Below are 20332 nucleotides of genomic sequence, written 5' to 3'. Positions count from 1 at the left end.
AATCTAGGAAGGGATGGAGCAATTGTTTAAACTATCTGGCTCAATGCAGAATCAGATATCGACAGAGAGCCATTTCGCTTTTTTTTGTTCTTTGGCATGAAGGGTTTTCGGTGTGTGTGGGTGTGTGGGTGTGTGTGTGTGTGTGTGCGGGTGAGCACTCTCGATGACTCGAGAACCTTATGAGAAAACATTAATTGAGAATCAAAAACAAGTTATTTGTCAGCATCTGGCTTTCTCTGGGGAAAGGATGTGACAGAGGTTAATGCAGTTTCATGACTTTTGAGATGTTTCGCACAAATTGGATGTTCAGATTGCGGCGTGATAGAAGATTAAAAAACACATTTCTTCCCTTTATTGTGATATTGAGTTCTCAATGTGCCTTGTTAATGATATACCACCACGAAAAAGATAACGCGTAACATGACCAATAGCAGTGCGACTGTGTTACATGGCTAATAAGTCTAAAAGCCAAAGAAAAATGGGACAATCTTTTTTTTGTGCTTAGCTTTATAAACAAGAAGAGATCCAGTGCTCTGACTGTGTGTGGACATCTGTGTATTTCATAGTTCTGAGATTAAATATTGATGCTAGGTGCCATGGCACCACTGATGGAGGCCATCTACAAATCAATAATAAATTACTATAGACTCTATGTAAGTCTGAAAAAGTGAAACACTTAACACTAAGTAGCCTGAGGCATCAATACTTTTAGACCAAAGATAGAGTAACACAGACTTCACGTCTCAGATCCATTTCCCACAATGTTGAGAATGTTGGGAATTCCTTCTAGAAAGGCAGACAACAGAATAATTTTACTCTGGTGTCAAACTGCTTGCATTGTGAGAGGCCAAGCCTGTTGATATAGGATACATGCGGTCTCCGCAAGCCCTTCTGTGGCTAAAACCTGCTAACGTGCTAAATGTTTACAAGATTGTGTGGTCTACTCACCATTGATATATATGTGTGTGTAGGCCCACAGTATTTCAATGTGTGTCTACTATTCCAGTTTATCTTTAAGAAAACCTGGCCAAGAAATATGCTCGAGAATTCGGGATGTTCTATCATCGTCTTGGCATCTTTTCTGCGGGTTGTAATAAATACTTAAACTCCAAGCTGACAACACAATGGATGGCACAGAGTCAGAAAGAAAACAAAATACACCCTACCAGAGCAAAACATTATTCCCTATTAATATGCATATATTCAGAACCCACTGGCTTTGGAGTGAAAATCATTTTACCCCAAAAGCGTATGAATTTTTCTTGACCCGAAAAGAAAATTTCCCGCTGACAGTGGTTGGAGTAGTAAGTCATATTTCATATCAAACCGAGAAGCTCAAGTTGTGAAATGTCACGCTGTGTCCTCTCAGAGACAATAGAGATGATACAAGGAAGCCTCCAACACATCTTAAACATTTCTATGGAACAAGTGCTTCGAGAAACCATCTACAAATCAATAACAGCATTCAAAATGTCCTCCCAATGTATACATTTTTTGCCATTGAAAGTCATTTTGGGGGTCAATAGTTATCAAGAAACCTGCCTGAGTGACAGGGAAAATGGCAGAGTCTGTAGCTTCGTACATAGCTATCTGCTTGAGCAGTGGTGACCATGAAAAAAGCTAAATATCTCTAGTGGCTTTATTGATCTGTTCCTCTGTGGCAAACAGCAAGGCTAAATGGAGGTGCTTGAGGTGCATCGACAGAGAACCTGTGTAATTTGAAAGGATATGAGATGTTTCAGCTCGGCCTGAATGGAAACATAACGTTTTCAAATGGATGTCTTCGGTTGCCTACAAGCAAGGAGGAAATACTATTCGAGAATATGCCTATTTTATCAAACCAAATAAAAAAGTATGGATTTTTTGTCTTCATAAATTGAGATGAAATGCCAGTTTTGTGCAGCAACGAGGTTTGGCAATGCACTTCCTTGAGGCAACAATCTTTACGAGAATGCCTGGCCAAATACCGTGTGTATACCATGGAAGTGACTTTGGAGGCTGGATTTTACATTTCTAAACAGGATGATTATTCAAAGCAGGACATGCAGTCTAGTCTTTGTGCAAACCCAAAAATCAACCCCCATCCATAGTTTTTATCAAAGAATGTTCCATTTCAAGCTAACATAATCAAAGATACTTAGTTGTTGGATACTCAAAGGGTTTGGCAAAAACACAGGGTTTTGTGTCCTGTTTAAATAATTGATAAAAAAAGAAGGTCTCGTTTGTTAGGCTCCTCACTAAACAAATGTAACACCGGAGACAGAGAGCTAGAGAACGAAGCCAAAAACCATATTAGTGAGTCTTCTGTGGCTCACCTCCGGTGAATGTATGTGTTTGTATGTGTGTGCGTCTGTCTATGAGGGATTTGGAAAAGGTTCCTCCACTAAATCTAACAGTGTTTAGAAATGGAAGACTATGGCCAATATCGCAGTGTTTCCGAGACAGGGTTGTGTGGTCGGACAAACTCCATCTGACCACCCCTCCCTTGTTCTGGAAACCATAATACATTTCAATGGTTTGGCAACGACACACTAGCAATATTCGCACCGCGGACTAAGCAATGGCAAAGATTTACAATGTGGAATAAAGGGAGTCTGTCGAATGGACAAATATAAAAAAGACCACACAGCTCTTTTTGGAAGTGTTTCGCAACAAAGAGAAAGTCTATTTCCATCTCCCTTTCTTCATTAAGGTTCATATAAACAGTGAAATGCATTATGGGACGCTGAATATTAACCTTTTCTGGGAGACTGTTAATGTGCCTAAAAACGCCTAAACAGCATACCCAAAGTAAATTGACTGCTGTTCTTGAACCATTTGGAGTACATGCATGTTAATGGACTCTTTTGAAAGCTGACACTCTGAAGTTATGTTCCTTGTTGTCAGAACCCCTGTCAGTCCTACTGGTGTTGAGTAATAGAAGCTTGAACACAAGGAAAGTGAAAGTTTCTATTTCCGCCTAGATTTGTTTTTACGAAGTAACAATGAAGCAACAAGATCGTGGCTATGTGTGGATATAATTCTTTGTTTGGACAACTACTCGACATGGTTTGATACTTTGGACCCTTGGGAATGTAAGCAGATGAGGTTTTGATGAGTTGTGTGCATACCTGGACATTCCTAAGTAATCGAAGGTAAGTACAACTTTTTTCTCTGGCATTGTTGAATGAACGGTCACCGGACAAAGACGTTGACGGTACTTTCTGTTGCAAGTTGAGCTTGAATTGGTTTATTTCAATGGAAGCACAAGAATCGTAGCTTTCCAACGATGTATAACATGTGTACTAGTCTAAAAAAATTATTTATGATTTTTAATGCGTAATAACTGGGGGAGGAGGGGGCAGTGTTTCGGGCCCGCGGGCGGAAAACAGGTTAACAATGCCCCTCCCTGTTCTCTCAAAAGACATCTTCCTTTGTGCACTGAACAGAAAACACCTCCATCCCCCTTGGGCAAGGACCCTAAGCAGTGTCCCAGGGGAAGTCCATTGTACCTGAACACACCTAGCTCGTTATGAACAGGGTATGAGATTTGACTTTCTTCGAGAAGCGGGTGAAAAAGCTGTTCAGTTTTTAGTCGTGGAAGACACGCACAGCAGCCCCTTCCAGTCAGAGCATAAACTGCAATTTATGTTTGAGATCTTATGCAAACCAATATATAAAGTGAGCATTGGTTCAAAGTTTAGATAAAGATATAAATAAAGTTTTCAGTTCTTCCCCCCCACCGTCTCCTGGTTTATGTTTGGCTGGAGTGTGTCTATTTAGCTAAAAGCACAATAATGGTCTCGGGCCGTTCTTCAAAAATTGATGACGGTCTTGAATAAATTATGCAAAGTTTTGTCCTTGTGCCAAGCAATGCATCTGCTGAATAATGATTATACGAGGGACTCTGGGATACGAGGACGCAGGGTGCGCACGCCCACCATCCCTTGACCACTTGCCGATCGAGGACAAGAAACAGAGGGAGAGGGGAAAAGAGAGAGTCAAAGCTAAACAGAGCGAAGGAAGGAACCAAGTAAGGACAGGAGGGAGGGGCAGGGAGTTAGAAAGTTGGTAAGTTGTCAAAGAACAAGCTCTTCTCACACAGTCATCTCATGAAGACCCTGTCCTTATGACTGTATAATTTCACTTATCCTGATGCTTGATACACAGGCTAGATTAAAGTTGAGCAAATCATTATTCAAAAAATTCATTTACAGGATTGGCACCAGAAATATTGCTGGTGAATAAGCAAGTAAATTAGCAATCCATTACTGTATTATCATGTTTAGTGGCTTGGAACCCTCAACATTTACGAGGGTTTCATGTAAATTCACAAGCACTGGTGGCAGATGACTCAATGAAAAACAACATGAAATGTGTTCACTCCAGGACAATCCAGAGCACAGGGAAACAGAGAGGGATGTTAAGCATCCGTCAAATGAACTTATCTGATATTCTAAATACGAACATTTAGCAATTTAACACACACTGTGAAGTGTACCCGGTTTTTACTTGACGTTTACCAGTCAGATTTGCCTAAGTTATCTTTGTCGGCAAACTACAGTTTACAATATCAATTAAGATATCGATTGCGCTGTTAGGTCCCAATTACTTATATGGAATGGAGAAATGGATGGTTGGTGCCCGTGGACAAACAACAATCATACTGATTGCGAGAATATGGCACTGTAACCAAACCCAGGGTTAGGCCCGGCCAAACACAGGACAGTCCTTTGTTATAAGCCATGCAAATGCAATTACAGCTAATTCAGTAGTCCGTTGATTGGGACAGTGGGGTAGCATTTCAGTTGAATGCCATCTATCCTGCACGGAGAACTGTAAGTAAAGAGACGAGTGGTAATTGGATGATCGTAACCAATCTCTTTTATCTCTCACTAGCGGACCTCGCTGTACAGAGACCGTCGATCAGCATGGTGTGGTCACGTAAACTACAAAAAAATGGTTGTCGGGTTATTTCCATATTTCTCAATAAGATTCTAAGCATTCATTGTGTCCACTAAGCACAACATGCAACAATGTTTGAAAGACAGAAACATACATAGACATTCCAGATTGTGTACATGAGTACATACACAAACACACACTGTACACATGCTCTCTTCATACTGACACACACACTCACACCTCTGGTCATCACATAGCCTATTGGAGGCTGTCACACGCCTGGCATGTTCCCCCGTGTGGGCAGATGGTGGAGCACAATTAGGCTCTCTAAATCTCCCAGTCTTTGCCCTGCACACTGCACACAACCCTCGACCTGGACAGGAAATATCTGGCAAACTTGCAGAGTCTCTCTCTCTCCTCTTCTTCACTTTGTCAGTTACTCTGTCACTCTCTTTCTTTTGAAACCGCACGACCAAACTTCGACCCCCTCCTCTCCGGCTGCACTTGGTCTTCCTCCCTGTACTCTTCCAACCTCCCTTCTTTTTTTCACATGGCTCCACCACACTTTATAATTCATCTCCACACACACACTGTCTGCCCTATCATCTCCTTCTCTAACCCCCTCACCCGCTCCCATTTCATCCCTTACTCCCTCAACCCGTTCCTTCTCCATTTCCTCACATCGGAATCCAAAGTCCCTCATTCTCCTGACTACTACAAACAGTAGAGTGATATAAATTTCTCTCTCACACACCCACACACACCACCTCCTGACTGGTATGGACAGTAGAATTATATAAAAATCACACACACACACTCACACACACACACACTCACAACCGGGTGAGGCATCCACTGCTTAGAGACCCAATTACTCTGAACTGCAGAAGAACATAATAAAAAGAAGTTGTCACCAAGGAACACAATCGCATTCCGGCACCATCCCACGTCGGCACAAAAGGAGCGGAAAGCGATCCGGTGTAACCGACCACGCACTGGCCAGGGCCATTAGCGGGGCTGGTTAAATAAGGAGAAACGTTAGCAGAGGCGCTGACAGGGAAAGGAAACATCTGTAGCTCGCAGCGGATCCCTGCTGATGTTGCCGGTGGATTCCGCCTTTGATCAACAGGCCTCCAGAAGGTCTTCCCACTCAGACAACACAGACCTCGGCACGTCGAAACAAACTGACAGCTACATGAGAAAGATCCCGACAGACTCAGACGTACACAAGCGCCTGCAAACAAACAAACAACCCAGAGCCAGACGTACGCAGGAGCACACACGCAGACAAAACACAGGTCCCGGATATGTTTTTTCTCGTGTCTTGAGTTCACATGCTTTTCTGCACCCCACAGTAGCTTGCTTTGACTGTGAGTCAATATTTGACCGTTTTTTTTGAGGAAACAATCCGTCTTCTCAAACTCACGTTGCAAAGGAAATGAAATTTGAATCAGGCAAACATTTGAAAATCTTCCTTCTATTCAAGACCACATGCCACCCCAGTCTGCCAACCATCTACATGTATTGTAACTGTGATGGCAGGTGAGTCACGCAGGCCTGCCACATTGCATTCTTGGACTTTGTGTACTAGAGCGTAATACTGGGAGAAAAAACCTCACCTTGCACTTTGGCGATCAGAGTCCAACTGTGCACTCCGCAGTTGAGAAAGGAGATATGATATTTACACTCAGCGTGTGAGTCCTCAGATAAAATTGAAAGTTGCATTAACCTGAGACACGCATTAACCACTCGTTCTTTATGACGTCCCATTTCCATGTCTTTATTATTCAACCCATGGAGAACATCCAGTGAGCTTGAGCGCGTACTAATTCCTAATTAACCACCAGGGCCAAAGTTCAATGCAGGCCACGACCTGAAACTACCGAACAGGGCCAGTCAAGGTCTCAAGGCACAACCGTTTCCCAGCAATGTAAATGATCCTTCTCAAACCTCTTTCTGCTCACAAACGTACCTTTTTTTTCCCCTGTCGAAACAAGGGCTTTTCACAAAGAAAGTCTTGGAGATACTGGTGGAACAGCTGCCAGTCACAGGTGTTCCAGAGGTCTCCCTGAGGAAATCCTAGTTAGATATTTTTTCCTACATTGCCTGTCAAACAGTCACAGGGAAAGCAGACAGGGAATAAACAACATCTGAGTAATGATGGACTTTGCCGTTAATCTCCGCCAAAGCCGTGTGGCTGACAACGGCGTGTTTTACACCGGCTGAAGGATTAGGCGTGTGTACGCTCGCCTAACGGGCAAAACCCACATTCGGCCGACACCCTTCGAGCACACAAAACCGCTGGCGGGTGACTAAACGTCTGTGTTTGCTTAAGGTCGAGTTCTGTACCCCGTGTCGTTGCGACACCGGACACCTGTAGGGCAGGGGAATGGGATTCTGGGGGGTTTCAGGGAGAGTATTAGAGGAGCTGATGAATGAACAAGACAGACATGAGTAAACCGGACCAATACTGCTTATCTATGAGCTTGTGTTACACAAAGGAGTTAGATAAGCCATGAGAGCTAGGGAAACAGACCTGGCTTGAGGTGTAGACGAGTGGGGCCAGTTGCGACAGATCCAGGATGCTTGAAATGTACGGAGAACAGTTAACCATTGACCGAGGAACTGCTAGCATAGCATTCTTGGTCGTCTGCTCACAATCCCCAGAACACACAAAGCATGAAGTCATTATTAGACTCCACCTGCCCTGAGCAGTCACTGCATCAGTAATCAATGAGGATAGAGTTATGTGGTGTGTCCGGAAAACAGAGGGGGTTCTATGTACAAAGGGTGTGTGTGTGTGTGCCTCCCTGTGGAGGTGGTCTACACGCAACTGGTGTGTATCATGCTAAAGCATAATTCCCCTACTATTGTTTGTTAAAGTTGTTGTTTGTTGTCTTTGTTATTTCCATGTCACCATTTAGACAAGGTGAATCGGAAAAAAGAGTATCAAATGCAATGGATTCAAGCCTTTTAACTTTTTTACCCAATATTGCACAGTCATGGTAGGAAGTTGTTGGTGATTTAAAAAGGGACACGACTGGACTGGCTTTCTCCTTTGCTGTCCAAAAGAACGTAATTCAATTACACACCTCACACAGAAGATACATGTGGAATTGATTTCCTCTATTTGTGTTTTCATTCCATTTCTGTGATGTTCTCTTGAAAAATTCATATTGATTTAGGTTAGGATTGCTTCAAAAGGATTTGCCTCTTCCCAGATATAGACAAATATTTATAGCAAAAAAGACAAGCTGTATATTAAAAAGGTGTCTCATTTCGTAAATTGTAAGTCTGCCCGGTAACAGTCCCATTCTATAAACCTCCACCAACACAACCTTGAGAACGTAACCTTGTAACACCACAGGATTGGACAGCATGTCCAATATATCAAGGCCTCAATGCATTGTTTCTCTCGAGCAGACACCTTTGTGTCTGGAACACAATATATAAGATTTTTTTGTGTGCAAATCCTACCTTTCTGAATTTGTTTTGCAAGGCTAGCACGATTGGAGTAGTGCATCTAGACAACTGCAGGTTAGACCCAGTACATTGCCTGTCAACCAACTGCCTTTTTTAGGTCTGGACATGAAACAGGGACAGGGACAACGGTAACACAAGTGTCTTTATACAAAAACATTATTCTTTTCTCCACCCAATATGTCAGTTTCCATTCAGAAAAGCTCACATCTGACATCCCCCATTGTTTAACGTACAACAGCAATACTCTACACAGCAGGTTTCTCCAAGGTAAAATAATTGTTTGCGTAAATAGAGAGTGACACAGAGCCTGATTTAATCTGGAGAAAATACAGTCTGTTACAAAATGTCGGCAAAATCGTTTGGAGGGATGGGATCAAAATAGAGAGAGACGGAGGGAGGGAGGGAGGGAGGGCACTGGTACAGTATCCTCCCCTCGCGCAAAAACATCTTTCTTTGAAAGACAAAGTGTTAAGTTAGGCTACTCTGCGGGCTGTCAATAACGCCGTTTTTCATCCGGCTGTCGCAGTCTATATATTGATTAAGTCATACATCACTTCAGCTCTACAAGACATTATTTCTAATTAAAAAGTAAGCCATAAATTGCGTCCTTTATTGCTTGGCCGGGCTGTAAATACATTCCGGGAGGACTGCGGCGAGTGACGGTGGTCTGAAGCCTCTGTGAGAGGAGCAGCCCTGGACCACTGGAGGCTTCACGCTTCACATGGGAGGAATGGATTTCCTTTTGCTTTCAGAAAATCACAGCCATCCACCATGTGTCCAATCTCGGAACGTGGCGGGCTAACGCACATCTCCAGCACGCACACGTACACACATTAGGGCCGCGGATGGGAATACCGTCGAGAGCTATTATTTGCGCTATCCGAATAACAAAACGATCCTCGAGAGACTGCGGATCTCCTTGACAACTTACCGAGCAACCGCCGAGCTCTGCTTTCGAACCGTTTCCACACCGACAACGTGCTACCTCTAATCTGGGCCTGGGTTACGCTGCCCTTTCTCTGACATCCATCCAAAGGCCTGGCACAGGAGGCAGAGTTAGATACGGCTCCCTGGTCGAGAGCCACATCTTAGGCCACATCCACAGCCACCAATTTGGACTAGTAAAGAGAGAGGCGCCCTCAGAGCACCACCGGAGACCCCCCCTTTCCCCCCATTCGACAGCTTCTGATTACCCCAGCATGTGTGCTGGTTGTCGGGCACAAGGCTCCCCAGACGCCCACTCACTGAGTGTCGGTTATTTTTCGACGGGCACTGAGGGACACCTAATCTCACAGGTGTGAGCCAGAGAGAGGGATGTTGAAAGGGGGGGGGGGGTGGGGGTGTTGAGGGAGGGAGGGGGGAGAGAGAAAGGCAGGGAGGGGAGGCATGACAGGTTCTTGACAACCTCTGTGGCAACAAAAGAGGGGGGACGGGGACGTGTGCACTTTGTGTCGGCCTGCCTGTAGGTTTCTCCTCTCCCTCGGTCTCTTTGTGTGTCTCTCTCTCGCTCGAGAGACAAGACAGCACGGAGCACATTGACTCAGACTGTCCATGTGTGAGTGAGTGTGTGTTTGAGTGAGTGAGAAATAAGCATGAGAGAGAGAGACAGAGAGAGAGAGAGACACAGTCATAGAAAGACACCGCAGTCCCATTTGTTTGACTGACAGCCAGTCAGGCTCCTTTCCAAAAATGGCGGCAGTGTGTTTGGCACCCGTAGGCCTGCAGGCTCCGGGGGGGTCTAATGAGAGAGCTAAAAAGGACAAGGTGGAGTGATCCTCTCTATAAAAAGAGCCAACCGTAATCTCTCCCCCACTTACGGCACCGTCCTCCTCCACCTCCCGTCTCCCCTGAAATCCTGCTGGGGCACACTTCAAGCACATCTCCCCACCCTTAAACACCTCTCCTGGAACTTCAGGGTGCATTCAAAGGTCGCAGTTTACGTCCCGGGTTACGAAACGAGAATACAAAATGAACAATCGGCTCCTGTCGATACATACGCACAGAAGAAACAAGCTCCTTAAGCATGGTTCCATCATGGCGGCCCCAGTCACATCATGCAGGGTTTTACTGTACATATTGCACCTCACGCATGCTGCACATCGGTATCTGCTAACCCCTCCGGCTACCGTGGGAACATGACAGACATATCATCAGCGGGGAAGAGCTTGTCCGTCATCACGGATGATGTCAAGTCATCGCGGTCGAAAATCTGTTCCGCTCCGACAGCTTCAACCCGTTGGTTTACATTAGAATAAATGGCTGAGGCTCTCGCAAAAAAAAAAAGGGTGAAAGAGAGAGAGGGAGAGAGAGAGAGAGAGAGAGAGAGAGAGAGAGAGAGAGAGAGAGAGAGAGAGAGAGAGAGAGAGAGAGAGAGAGAGAGAGGAGGTGACGGGAAGGAGAGAGCTGTCCCCCGACGTTAGCGCCGTCGTACGGGGGGGTTGGGTCATGACGTTACGAAGACATAAAAACCCTGTCAGGGGGCGTGAGCCTCTGAGACCTGGCGTTGAGCATGACGGTGCACTTAAGCCGTGTCGGACAGTCCCGCCCCCCGCGCCCCCCGGAGCTCCTTCATCTGACTGGACTCCTGCCGATGCGGCCCTCCCTTTTCCCATCCCTCTCCCTGCCTTTTGGCCCATCCATCCCCTCCCTTCATCCATCCCCTTCCTTCATACTCTGGTAGGAAATCGCGGTTGGGGGCGGGTCCTCGGGAGCGGTCTAATCAAGTCGAGTGGAACGCTCCCTTGCTAACGCTCTCCGGGATTGAGGATGTGGGCTCTGACAGAGGGTGAGGGGAGGGGGGGGTGTGGGGTGGGGTGGAAGACCTCCCAAACAGGGCGGCTGACACTTCACCGTGATGATTTAATTGGTTGATTGCGTGTTTGTCTTCAGCCGCAAGCCTTGACACTGAAACGTGCTGTTTTTGTTTTTGGACATTTTAAACACGGACACTAAACAGACACTCAACCTCCCCTGACCCCCCCCCCCCCACCCGCATTCTTTCCTTTGCTTCATGTAGTCCATTTAACAAATGGATTTTGAATCAAAAAACTGCATGACCCCCAAGACGACTTACAGAGAGAACGAGTTAATGGATGAAATGACGGGCGCATGAATGAATGCACGAAAGGGATGGATGAATGGAGGAACAAAAAGAACCAACGAAAAAAAGGCATGGGTGACGAGAATCGGCCGACGAAAAGCAGGCACGTTAATGGACGCATACTGGTCCCATTTTTCCTCCGACTGGACCCGATGGCCTCCAGTTTAGACAACCTTCAGACTCCAGGCTGTGGGCGCCACGCCAGATCCTGCTGAATCACTGAAGTCGTGCTCTCTCTCCGGTGACGACGAGCACTGAGACCATGCATACTGTATGACGACTTACGTCAGGAAGTGAACTGTGGTTCCCTCGTCGCAACAGCACGGCAAACACTATTTTACGCAGACCCAAGCAAGGCAAGGGGCAACATGTGCAGATACACACACACAAAGAAGCAAGAGCTGAGCAAGCATGAGCGAGAGCGAGAGACCGAGGGAGGGAGATAAAGGGAAGACAGAGAGAGAGAGGGTGGGAAGGAGAAGAATGAGGGTGGGGGGGGGGGGTGGCGGCGACAGAGAGAGAGAGAGATTTACAGAGAGACAGCGCCTGAGAAAGAACAATGTTGGGACAATACAGTGCCGTCTGGGGAGGAACAAACTGGAATGTGGCCAGATACAATTGAGAACAAACAGTGTGTTCAAGCACAGGCCACTTGGAAGGCAGTTTGTGGACACACCACTTGGAAGGCAGTGTGTGGACACACCACTTGGAATCACTACATAAAACGGGTGTACTTGATAGGCCCAGATCATATTTTCAAGGTGTGGTACCGACTAAATTAAACCTTCAAAAAAGGGGTGGTTTTAGAGTGAAAGCCAGCCGAACAGTAAGTGGATTCCTTGTCTTCACAGATGGGTCAAATGTTTTTCCAGTTTGTTTTGTATTCCATCTGACCTCTATAACTAATTATATTCATGCATGTCTTTGGAACAGCAAGACATCGCTCATTTGCATCAGGGAAGTGAGATGATTGGGTGACATTTTCCGCGGTGACTATCTCTAACTGTGGGAGACTCATCATGATCAGTGAGGACCCCTCTCCCCCTGTAGGACAGAGGTGACTGTAAACATGCCTGACCCAAAATATATCTCTCCCTGTCAAGATAACAATGGTAGGTACCGCGTGTCAACAAATTGCCCCATAACATTCTTATCACACGTTTATCAACCCATTTGTGGCGGGTAGAGACGGCGTGTCTTTTTCCTAGCACTGTTGACTGAATTATGAGTTCCTAAATCCTTACAGGAAATCCTTTCGTTTTCTTATGCGTCGATGGGACTTCAGTGAACTACCTTTGGTGTTCACGACACGGATTTATCTCCACTCCATTCAAACGACGATGTTTTGCATCCCTTCTGGCAGTCCCAGACACAGCACCGGCATGGCCAGCCACTAACACAACAAATGGTTGGGCTTTAAGATAACAAAAACAAACTCTAGGGAGTGCCGTATCATCATTGCCCCATTGTGGTGAACTGGGCCTTGAAATGTTGACATTGCCTGGACTTGGTGGCTATGCAAAGCATGATTGGAAAGTCGGAGGAGTCCCTGCACGCTGACCATGTTTTCATATGTGTGTTGCTTATTAACCAACCACAATAGTAGTGACCCCACCCACAACATTGAATCCAACCTTGGCGAGGGACAAAGATTTCAAACATCTGACTCTACAGGCAGAAATATTTGTGTGTGTCCGTCTGTCTGGGTCTCAATTACCTTGACAACGGGGCATTATATAAAGTTGAAATCCGGCAAGTGCGTTGCTCCAGACCCAAGGACGTGCGTTCTCGAGTGCAAAGTTGTTGGGATGAGCCATCAATAAGCAAATACATGTGTTTGCCGCCACGTCGAGCTGCACTAAAGCCATGGAGCCATGGTCCTTCCACGTGGCAGGACACCCTCCGAGACCCACCCCATTCGCCAGATCACCAAAGCACAAGTAGTCAATTGAAATGAAATACTACTGCACCAGCGTCTTAAAACAGCAGAAATCGTATCCAGTCTTGTCTAATAGCTGAGTTTCACTGCATGATAGCTGCCTTTATCTCCTGGCCAAACCTGTCCTACTCGCAATCGAAAGACGTAATTCAAAGTGACCACACATTAGGCAGAAACAAGGCTCTTTAAACGAAGGTCTTAATTCCAAGTCAGGATGTGTTAACATGTTTATTACGAGAGTGGTGCACGGATACAAATTAATTTGACACCTTTCAACTCTGATCGAGTGCTTGATTCCTTGAAGTGTACTTTTTCTCACGTCAGTAGGCCATACAGGAGAGAAGGATTCGTTTCTGGGAATTTAAGTGTATAGATGTATTTACGTAATCCTTTTGGGTAGATGTTAAAAAATCTAGATCCCAAAGCCCTGCTCCCAATACCGAATCACCATTCTCAATGTTTTTGAAATCAGTTGAAATTCCATTTGCACCTTGAAATGAACATGTGACAAGAGTCAGCCTCTTCAGTCCATCTTTTAAGTGGTGCTGACAGTGGTCTGATTGATGGTAACAAACTCAAATCTATTGGGCGCAACAAGAAAACAAGGGATTTACTCCTAGTATCGTTACCGTGAACACTGTTCTTAGGCAGGATGTGCGCCGTTCGGATAACCCAAACAACCCCCTGCTTAGCGTATCTCCCGACTCCACGGCTTTTCGCAGAAGGTGGTGTGACACCTCCGGCAAATTTACGAACCTAAAACGCGATAACGAAACGCTAATTCCGCCCACCGTCTCCTTCCATCCCCACGGCTTATATCGTGTCAAGAGTTCCTTCGTCGGGGTGTGAGGGAGACAATTTTTTTTTTCTTTTTTTTTCTCTGTGTGCCTGCTTGCGGACAAATCCAGCCGCCCCTGCCTCTCTGAGTGGCAGGAAACGGAATGATCGACGGAGGGGGCGAACGGAGAATCAGAGAGTAAACAAGGGGGGCGAGACTTGACTTGATAAACATAATAGCCAGAAGGAAGAAGGGGTATTGGGTGAGGAGGGATAGGAAGAGGAGAGGTGTGGCGGAGTGAGGGGAAGAGGACCTGGTGGGCAGATTGGGCCGTCATTGACGGAAAAACCCTGCCAGTAAACTCTGGAGGGCAAACAATCAAGTTAATTGAATTCCATCCTAGTTCACAGCGGGGATGCACCCAAGCCGGCGACTACATCCGAGTTAGAGAGGATGGGAGGGAGGAGGAGGATGTGGGGAGGAATTGGGATAGAGGCAGGGAGGTGGGGGGAGGAAGGAGACATGGAGCAGAACTGACAAGACTGTGGGAGGAAAACAGAACTAGAGGAGGAGAGAAACAAAGACGGAAGAAAGAAATCAGAGGAGGAAGAAAGGGAAGGCGAGGTGGAAAAGCAAACAATGACAAATAAGAGAGAGGGAGAGAGAGCATGTTTGCATTTGAGAGAAAATGAAAGAGGATAGGTGGTGTGGAAGTGAATGTGTGTGAGTGTGTGTGACGGGAGGGGGGGAGGCTTACGGAGACTGGAGACATAGGCAAATAGAAGCCAGCTGTACTTTTGCATGATGACTCCCGAAGCAGATTTTTGCATTAGGGTGCAAAATCCAATGCTTGGTGGATGCGCGTGGTTACTAGTCAAGCGCCAAAGGCAGAAATTAGGGGTTTACCGGCGCAGTCCGGGAGATTTGCATATGTTGATGAGCACCTATCATGGATCATTTCCATTAACATCATACCGCACACTGGGAACAAGGAGAAGGAAAATTGCCCAGCATCCTAAATGTTCTTCAGTGGATTACTGTGAAGGGAGCTGGAGTGTCTTTAATGTGGAACTCCTGCATATTCATGCTCTGCAATAAGACTTCTTTAAACTTTGCAAAGTCAGTTGGATAGCTGAATGCTAACTGAATGTTGATTTATAGTTCCAGAGTCCAATGGTGTATGCGGAAAGGCTTCAGGAATAGGTGTATGACACAACGTGGTCACAGTATTACCATACGCTGTAAGTTAGCACCCAGTGGAATGAACAGTATGATTTAAGCAGGACTGATTACTTCCATACCTGTGTGAGTGGTTCTTTGCTTGGCCGAGTTCCTTATTAATCCAGGGCATCACATTTCAGAGGGCCATAATCCAATCTAGGAGAAGCAGACATTAAAAGAACCGTTAAAAGTCAATTCCCATTTTTAGCACACCGGAAAATATGGGCAAACGATGTTGTGGAGCTTCCTGTTTTAACGTGATAAACAAGTTGAGTGAACAAATCCATCGATTGACTATGGCAGTACTGAAAACTGTAATATATCCTTTTTTAGAAGAGTAGTCGCCAACCATTGTACTATCAGCGTTTTTTCGCCCCCTGCATTTGCCTGATGTCTTCTGACCATTATGAGGGGTTATTTAGCTGCGTCTTCATAAATGTTTAACGTGTTGTGTGGGTCTGGCTCTCTCTCTCCCTCTCACTCTCTCTGGCGATGGGCACTGATTATAAATGTATGAAGAGCTATTCAGGTCACATCAGCTTTTAATGGTTGATTTACTAAGGCCCAACAAGGCCTTAGCGCCCGGGTTCCGCAACGCGCAGCCTGATTTAAACTGCATTAACACTCTGTGGTAAATATCCCATATACGCATTAGCATTTTGATGACTGCCTCCCCCGTTCACCTTTTCACTCTGTCTCTCACTCCCGCCATCCATTTGGACGGTCTCCGTGTCGGCGGAGGCCTTTGTATTAATCCATCTCAGCCATGTGCTCCTCCTCTCCTTTAGCCTTTGTATTCGTCACTCACTGCCTCTTGTGCTCTCGCGTGCCGTCCGTCAGTAGGTTTGTCATCGTACTTCTCAGGCTCGATCCGTTTTTTTTCTCCTACCGTCTTTTTAAAACGAGCCCGGGTTGTGAGGAGGTTGAGTTTAATTACAGATGAATTAATGAGACCAGGTGAACAATATCTACATAATTAATTCTTCTGAACTACATATAATTGGGAAAAAAGGAGGATAATAGAGTACGGATAGAATGGAATTGAATTTAACACAAAAGCCAGGGAAGCTATATCCCCTCCCTCTACGAGGGTTTTAACCTTGAAAACGAGTACTGAGATGTAATTGTAATTTAGGGGCGCACAATGTTCATCTTCCGTTTGGAAACTTGGATTCTATAATTAGAAATATCTGCAAACCACAAAACACGGCCAAAGTGTCAAAAGTATATCTTGTTTGAGGTATGGCCATTTGATTGGAATCAGCTGTAATCTTATTACCAGGCAAATTGGAGTGAAATTGTATTTAATGAAACAGTTTACTCTGATTGCTAGCAATTTGTCTTGCTTCCTTATTTGACCTATCAAGATTATATCTGCCTCATCTATAACAATAAGACATAACTGGAATGGCATTGGAGTTGTAATTGGGCAAATGTTGCTATTTTGTGTAAAGTAATATTTGCATAAAGCGCTGACCACATGTTGTTGTCTTGGAGATAACTTTTAGACCAGTGGGGTATTCCAGAAATCAGGTTATGTGACATACCCGGGTAAGTTAACTCCTCAGCTGACACCCAGCGTTGTAGCAACATTGCCAGTAGGTTGCTGCAACATTCTGAATCAGCTGGTGGGTTAATTTACCCAGTTATGTTGCATAACCTGTTTTCTGTTAAACCCCCCTGAAATGACAACTATGCAAGATCATTTTGGTGTTGTAAATTTTCTCAAAGCTTCTCTGTGTCTTAGCATCCCTTTCCTATAAGCTAAGACACATATAATAGATTTGTCATACAATGCACAAAACCCAAACCAATGGCAGCCATCCATTGCTCTGGATAAAAGCGGCTACTGTAATGGATGTTTTCTTATTGCTTTATTATCTTGTCAGTGTGGATTTTATCTGGCAAACAATGTAAGATGTGAGACTTTCAAAATACTAGAAACTTCTCATCAATCGTGATGTATATACTACAGCATATTCATCTTTTGTAAAAATGTAACTTCATTGTGCAAATAGGCACAGGACACTCAATTGTACAGGTAATGTCAAACAAATATGAATGATTTGTTTCATAACATCAATCTATCAACTGTAAATCACAGTCTAGACCAACTGACCAATCGCACTTGGTTTAATAGGTGGGGTAAGTGTGTCCCTGCAAGCCCAGTCTTCATTACAACCAATCAACAGGGAGGTCGTGTCAGCACGCCAGATGCAATAGGTCAGTTCTACTGAACCGCTGAACTCGATTGGCCAGACAGAGCATCTGCCAGTTATTTTGGAAGCCCAGAAGGGTTTGGAGCAGAGCGCCCTGCCATATTGCAGACATCCCACCCAGAAACAAGTGTTGCATAACAGGAAACTAAAGATACAGGAGTCATGGTTTGATCCGATGAACAATAGAAACTGCTTCACAGTTAGTAATCGTAGTACTGAACAGTTATACAAACGAGACGATGTGAAAATAGCTGAAACATATGGTTGTGTTTATTTCAGGGTTTGTCCAACTTTGGGCCGAGGGAACAATGACGTGTGAGGGCTTTTATTCCAGCCCAGAGGTACGCTAACGTACTTCACTTGTAATTTCTTCAAAGAACTCTTTCTCCCAAATCTCTGAACTCCACGTCCCATCAGGCAGTTGGTGTCTCTGCCAAATTCCATCTAACTCCATTACGTTCAACAGGGCAGAATTGATGCAGACTGCTGGGGAGGGAAGCTTCAAAACCTCTTCAATGGCGGTGAAACTAAAAGACTGGGAGTGTGTGTGTGGTATGTTTATTCCAAGATGAAGTTCATTAAATCCACCGCAGTGAATTATAGATATACTTTGAAACACCATCCAAATAAGCACTGAACTTGACATGAGGAAGTCAACCACTCCATCGTATGATACAATGGCTGTATCATCAAACAAATATATGTTTCAAAATATATATATATATATATATATATATATATGGGATTAAACCAAATAGAAGAAGGATGTATAACCTCTTCTAAGGGCCTCCAGTTTCTTATTCCAGCTTTTAAAGCCTTACAAAGCCCGGTCAGGGGAAGGTCAGCACACCTGAGCACGTCTCTGTTGGGGGAAAAAGAGAGAACAACACCAGCGAGAAGAGAGTGTGCTGTGACTAATGTGGGCCGATGGCCTGTGGCGCCCACCACACAAAGGGGGCCCTAACGAAAGCTCGTCGTCGAGCGCCCTTATTATATCAGCAGAGTGGAAAATGTGCTGAGAGGGGTGAGATGTTAGGATGACAAAGTCCGTGAAGTCCATTGTGCCCTCCGCCCGCCCAAATGATGGCGTCGGGGGACAAAAGGCGCAATGGGCCGACGGGGGGATCTAGACTGCTAACCCGCTGGTTCCAAGTGACACGGCTGTTGTGGGTATTGAGCCTAAAGGCTACTCGAATCCTGCTAATGGACGAGAAATACACTCTCTCAGAAACAGGTTTTCTAATGAATAGCACGCTCGCCACATACCCAGCACAGTTGCTGTGACTGGATTATGAAGACAAATTAAGGCCATGACACATATGGAGGGCAGGGTGACTGTATGGCGTCTAAACTGTAAGACCAGCTTGAAAACAGGGAGCACAAATTCCGTGCCATTGCTGAAATGCAAGCATTAGCATTCGTCATGTTAGCAGTCACAAAAAAATAACAAAACAACAAAACGGGGTACTCTAGGGTCAACTATCGGGCCTCTGGACGTTACCTGGCATAACAATACCAAGAGTAATATTTTGGTGTTCAAACATTGTTCATAATATTTGTGTGCAGGTTGCACTGTCGTACCTCAGGGGCTAGCGCTCGCTTCTGCTCGGAGTGGACGGATGGAGGTCATAAGCGTGATACGTGGCCGGCGTCTGGAGCCTGTGGGTCAAATTAAATTCTGGCGTGCCTGATAACAACTGACTGAGGTTGTGGCGACTCAGCGCCGGGGGAAGCGCAGCCACATTATGCTATTCAAATGGTCCTGCTGCTTTCTGACTCCCTTGTTTTTCTCTCCTCTCCTCCTTATCATCGCTCTCTGCCTTCCCTGACCAAGTCTGCATCTTCCCTCTCTCTCTCTCTCTCTTTTTTTTCTCTCTGTCTCTTTCTCTCTCTGTCTCACTCTCTTTCTCTTTCACCGTCCCTCGCCCCCCCCTCCATCAATCTCTTTTTCACCCGCTCTCCTTTATCCTCCCTCCTTCCCTCCACTTCTCCTCTCGGTCTGCCTGCATACTGATGAGGGGAGCCGGTGGAGGGAGTGGCTCTCGTAACACCTCCAACCTTTGAGCCACTCAGGGCTGCAGGCTCCCTCATGCCCCTGTCCTAATTGGCCTTATTAGAGAGCGGAGGAACCTTGAGTGAGCTGTGTGTCTCTCCGCGTTACTGAGTGAGCCGGTGCGTTTTTGAGAGTTCATACACACACCTGTGACGCGCGTGTACGTGTGTGTGTGTGTGCACAAACAAATATCCGCTAATAGATGTGTGTGTCTGTGAGTGAATGAGAGAGATGGAGAGAGAGATGGATAGGGCCAATAGCATTAAGGGAGAGGAGGAGATGGAAAATAAGGAAAAAATGTGTGTGCCAATTACAATATTTGTCCACAGGTACATATTCCTACAGTGTTTGTGTGTGTGTGCATGCGTGTGTGTGCGTGCGAAGATGTCTGCATTTGTGTCTGTGTGCGTGTGCAAGTTTGCATGAGTGTGTGTGTGTTTGTGTGTGTGTGGAGCAGCCAGACATGCAGGTCCAGCACATCCCCTGCCTCCCAGCAGTTCTTATGATATGGCTGATCAATAAAGCAGCCATGCGGAGTGGCTCTCCACCCCTCCCACGCCCCCACACCGGCGGTCACAAGTGGCCGGGTGGAACGCCTATTTACAGTAGGAGATAGGACAGACATATTTTGAAAAATGTCCGTCTCCTCCACACG

General features: G+C 45.5%; 1 protein-coding gene across 7 annotated transcripts in view; it reads right to left on the bottom strand.

Moving 5' to 3' along the window:
• LOC124486930 (adhesion G protein-coupled receptor L3-like) overlaps positions 1-20332 on the bottom strand; it is a 175589-nt gene that overhangs the window by 137906 nt on the left and 17351 nt on the right. For all 7 annotated transcript variants that reach the window (XM_047048808.1, XM_047048815.1, XM_047048806.1 and 4 more), the window contains exon 2: positions 15486-15561. The gene's annotated coding sequence lies outside the window, so the exon portion shown is untranslated. The remainder of the gene's footprint in view (positions 1-15485; positions 15562-20332) is intronic.

This window comes from Hypomesus transpacificus, chromosome 25 (genome assembly GCF_021917145.1).
Source record: "Hypomesus transpacificus isolate Combined female chromosome 25, fHypTra1, whole genome shotgun sequence".
Taxonomy (NCBI): domain Eukaryota; kingdom Metazoa; phylum Chordata; class Actinopteri; order Osmeriformes; family Osmeridae; genus Hypomesus; species Hypomesus transpacificus.
This window is presented reverse-complemented; position numbering and strand designations above follow the sequence as displayed.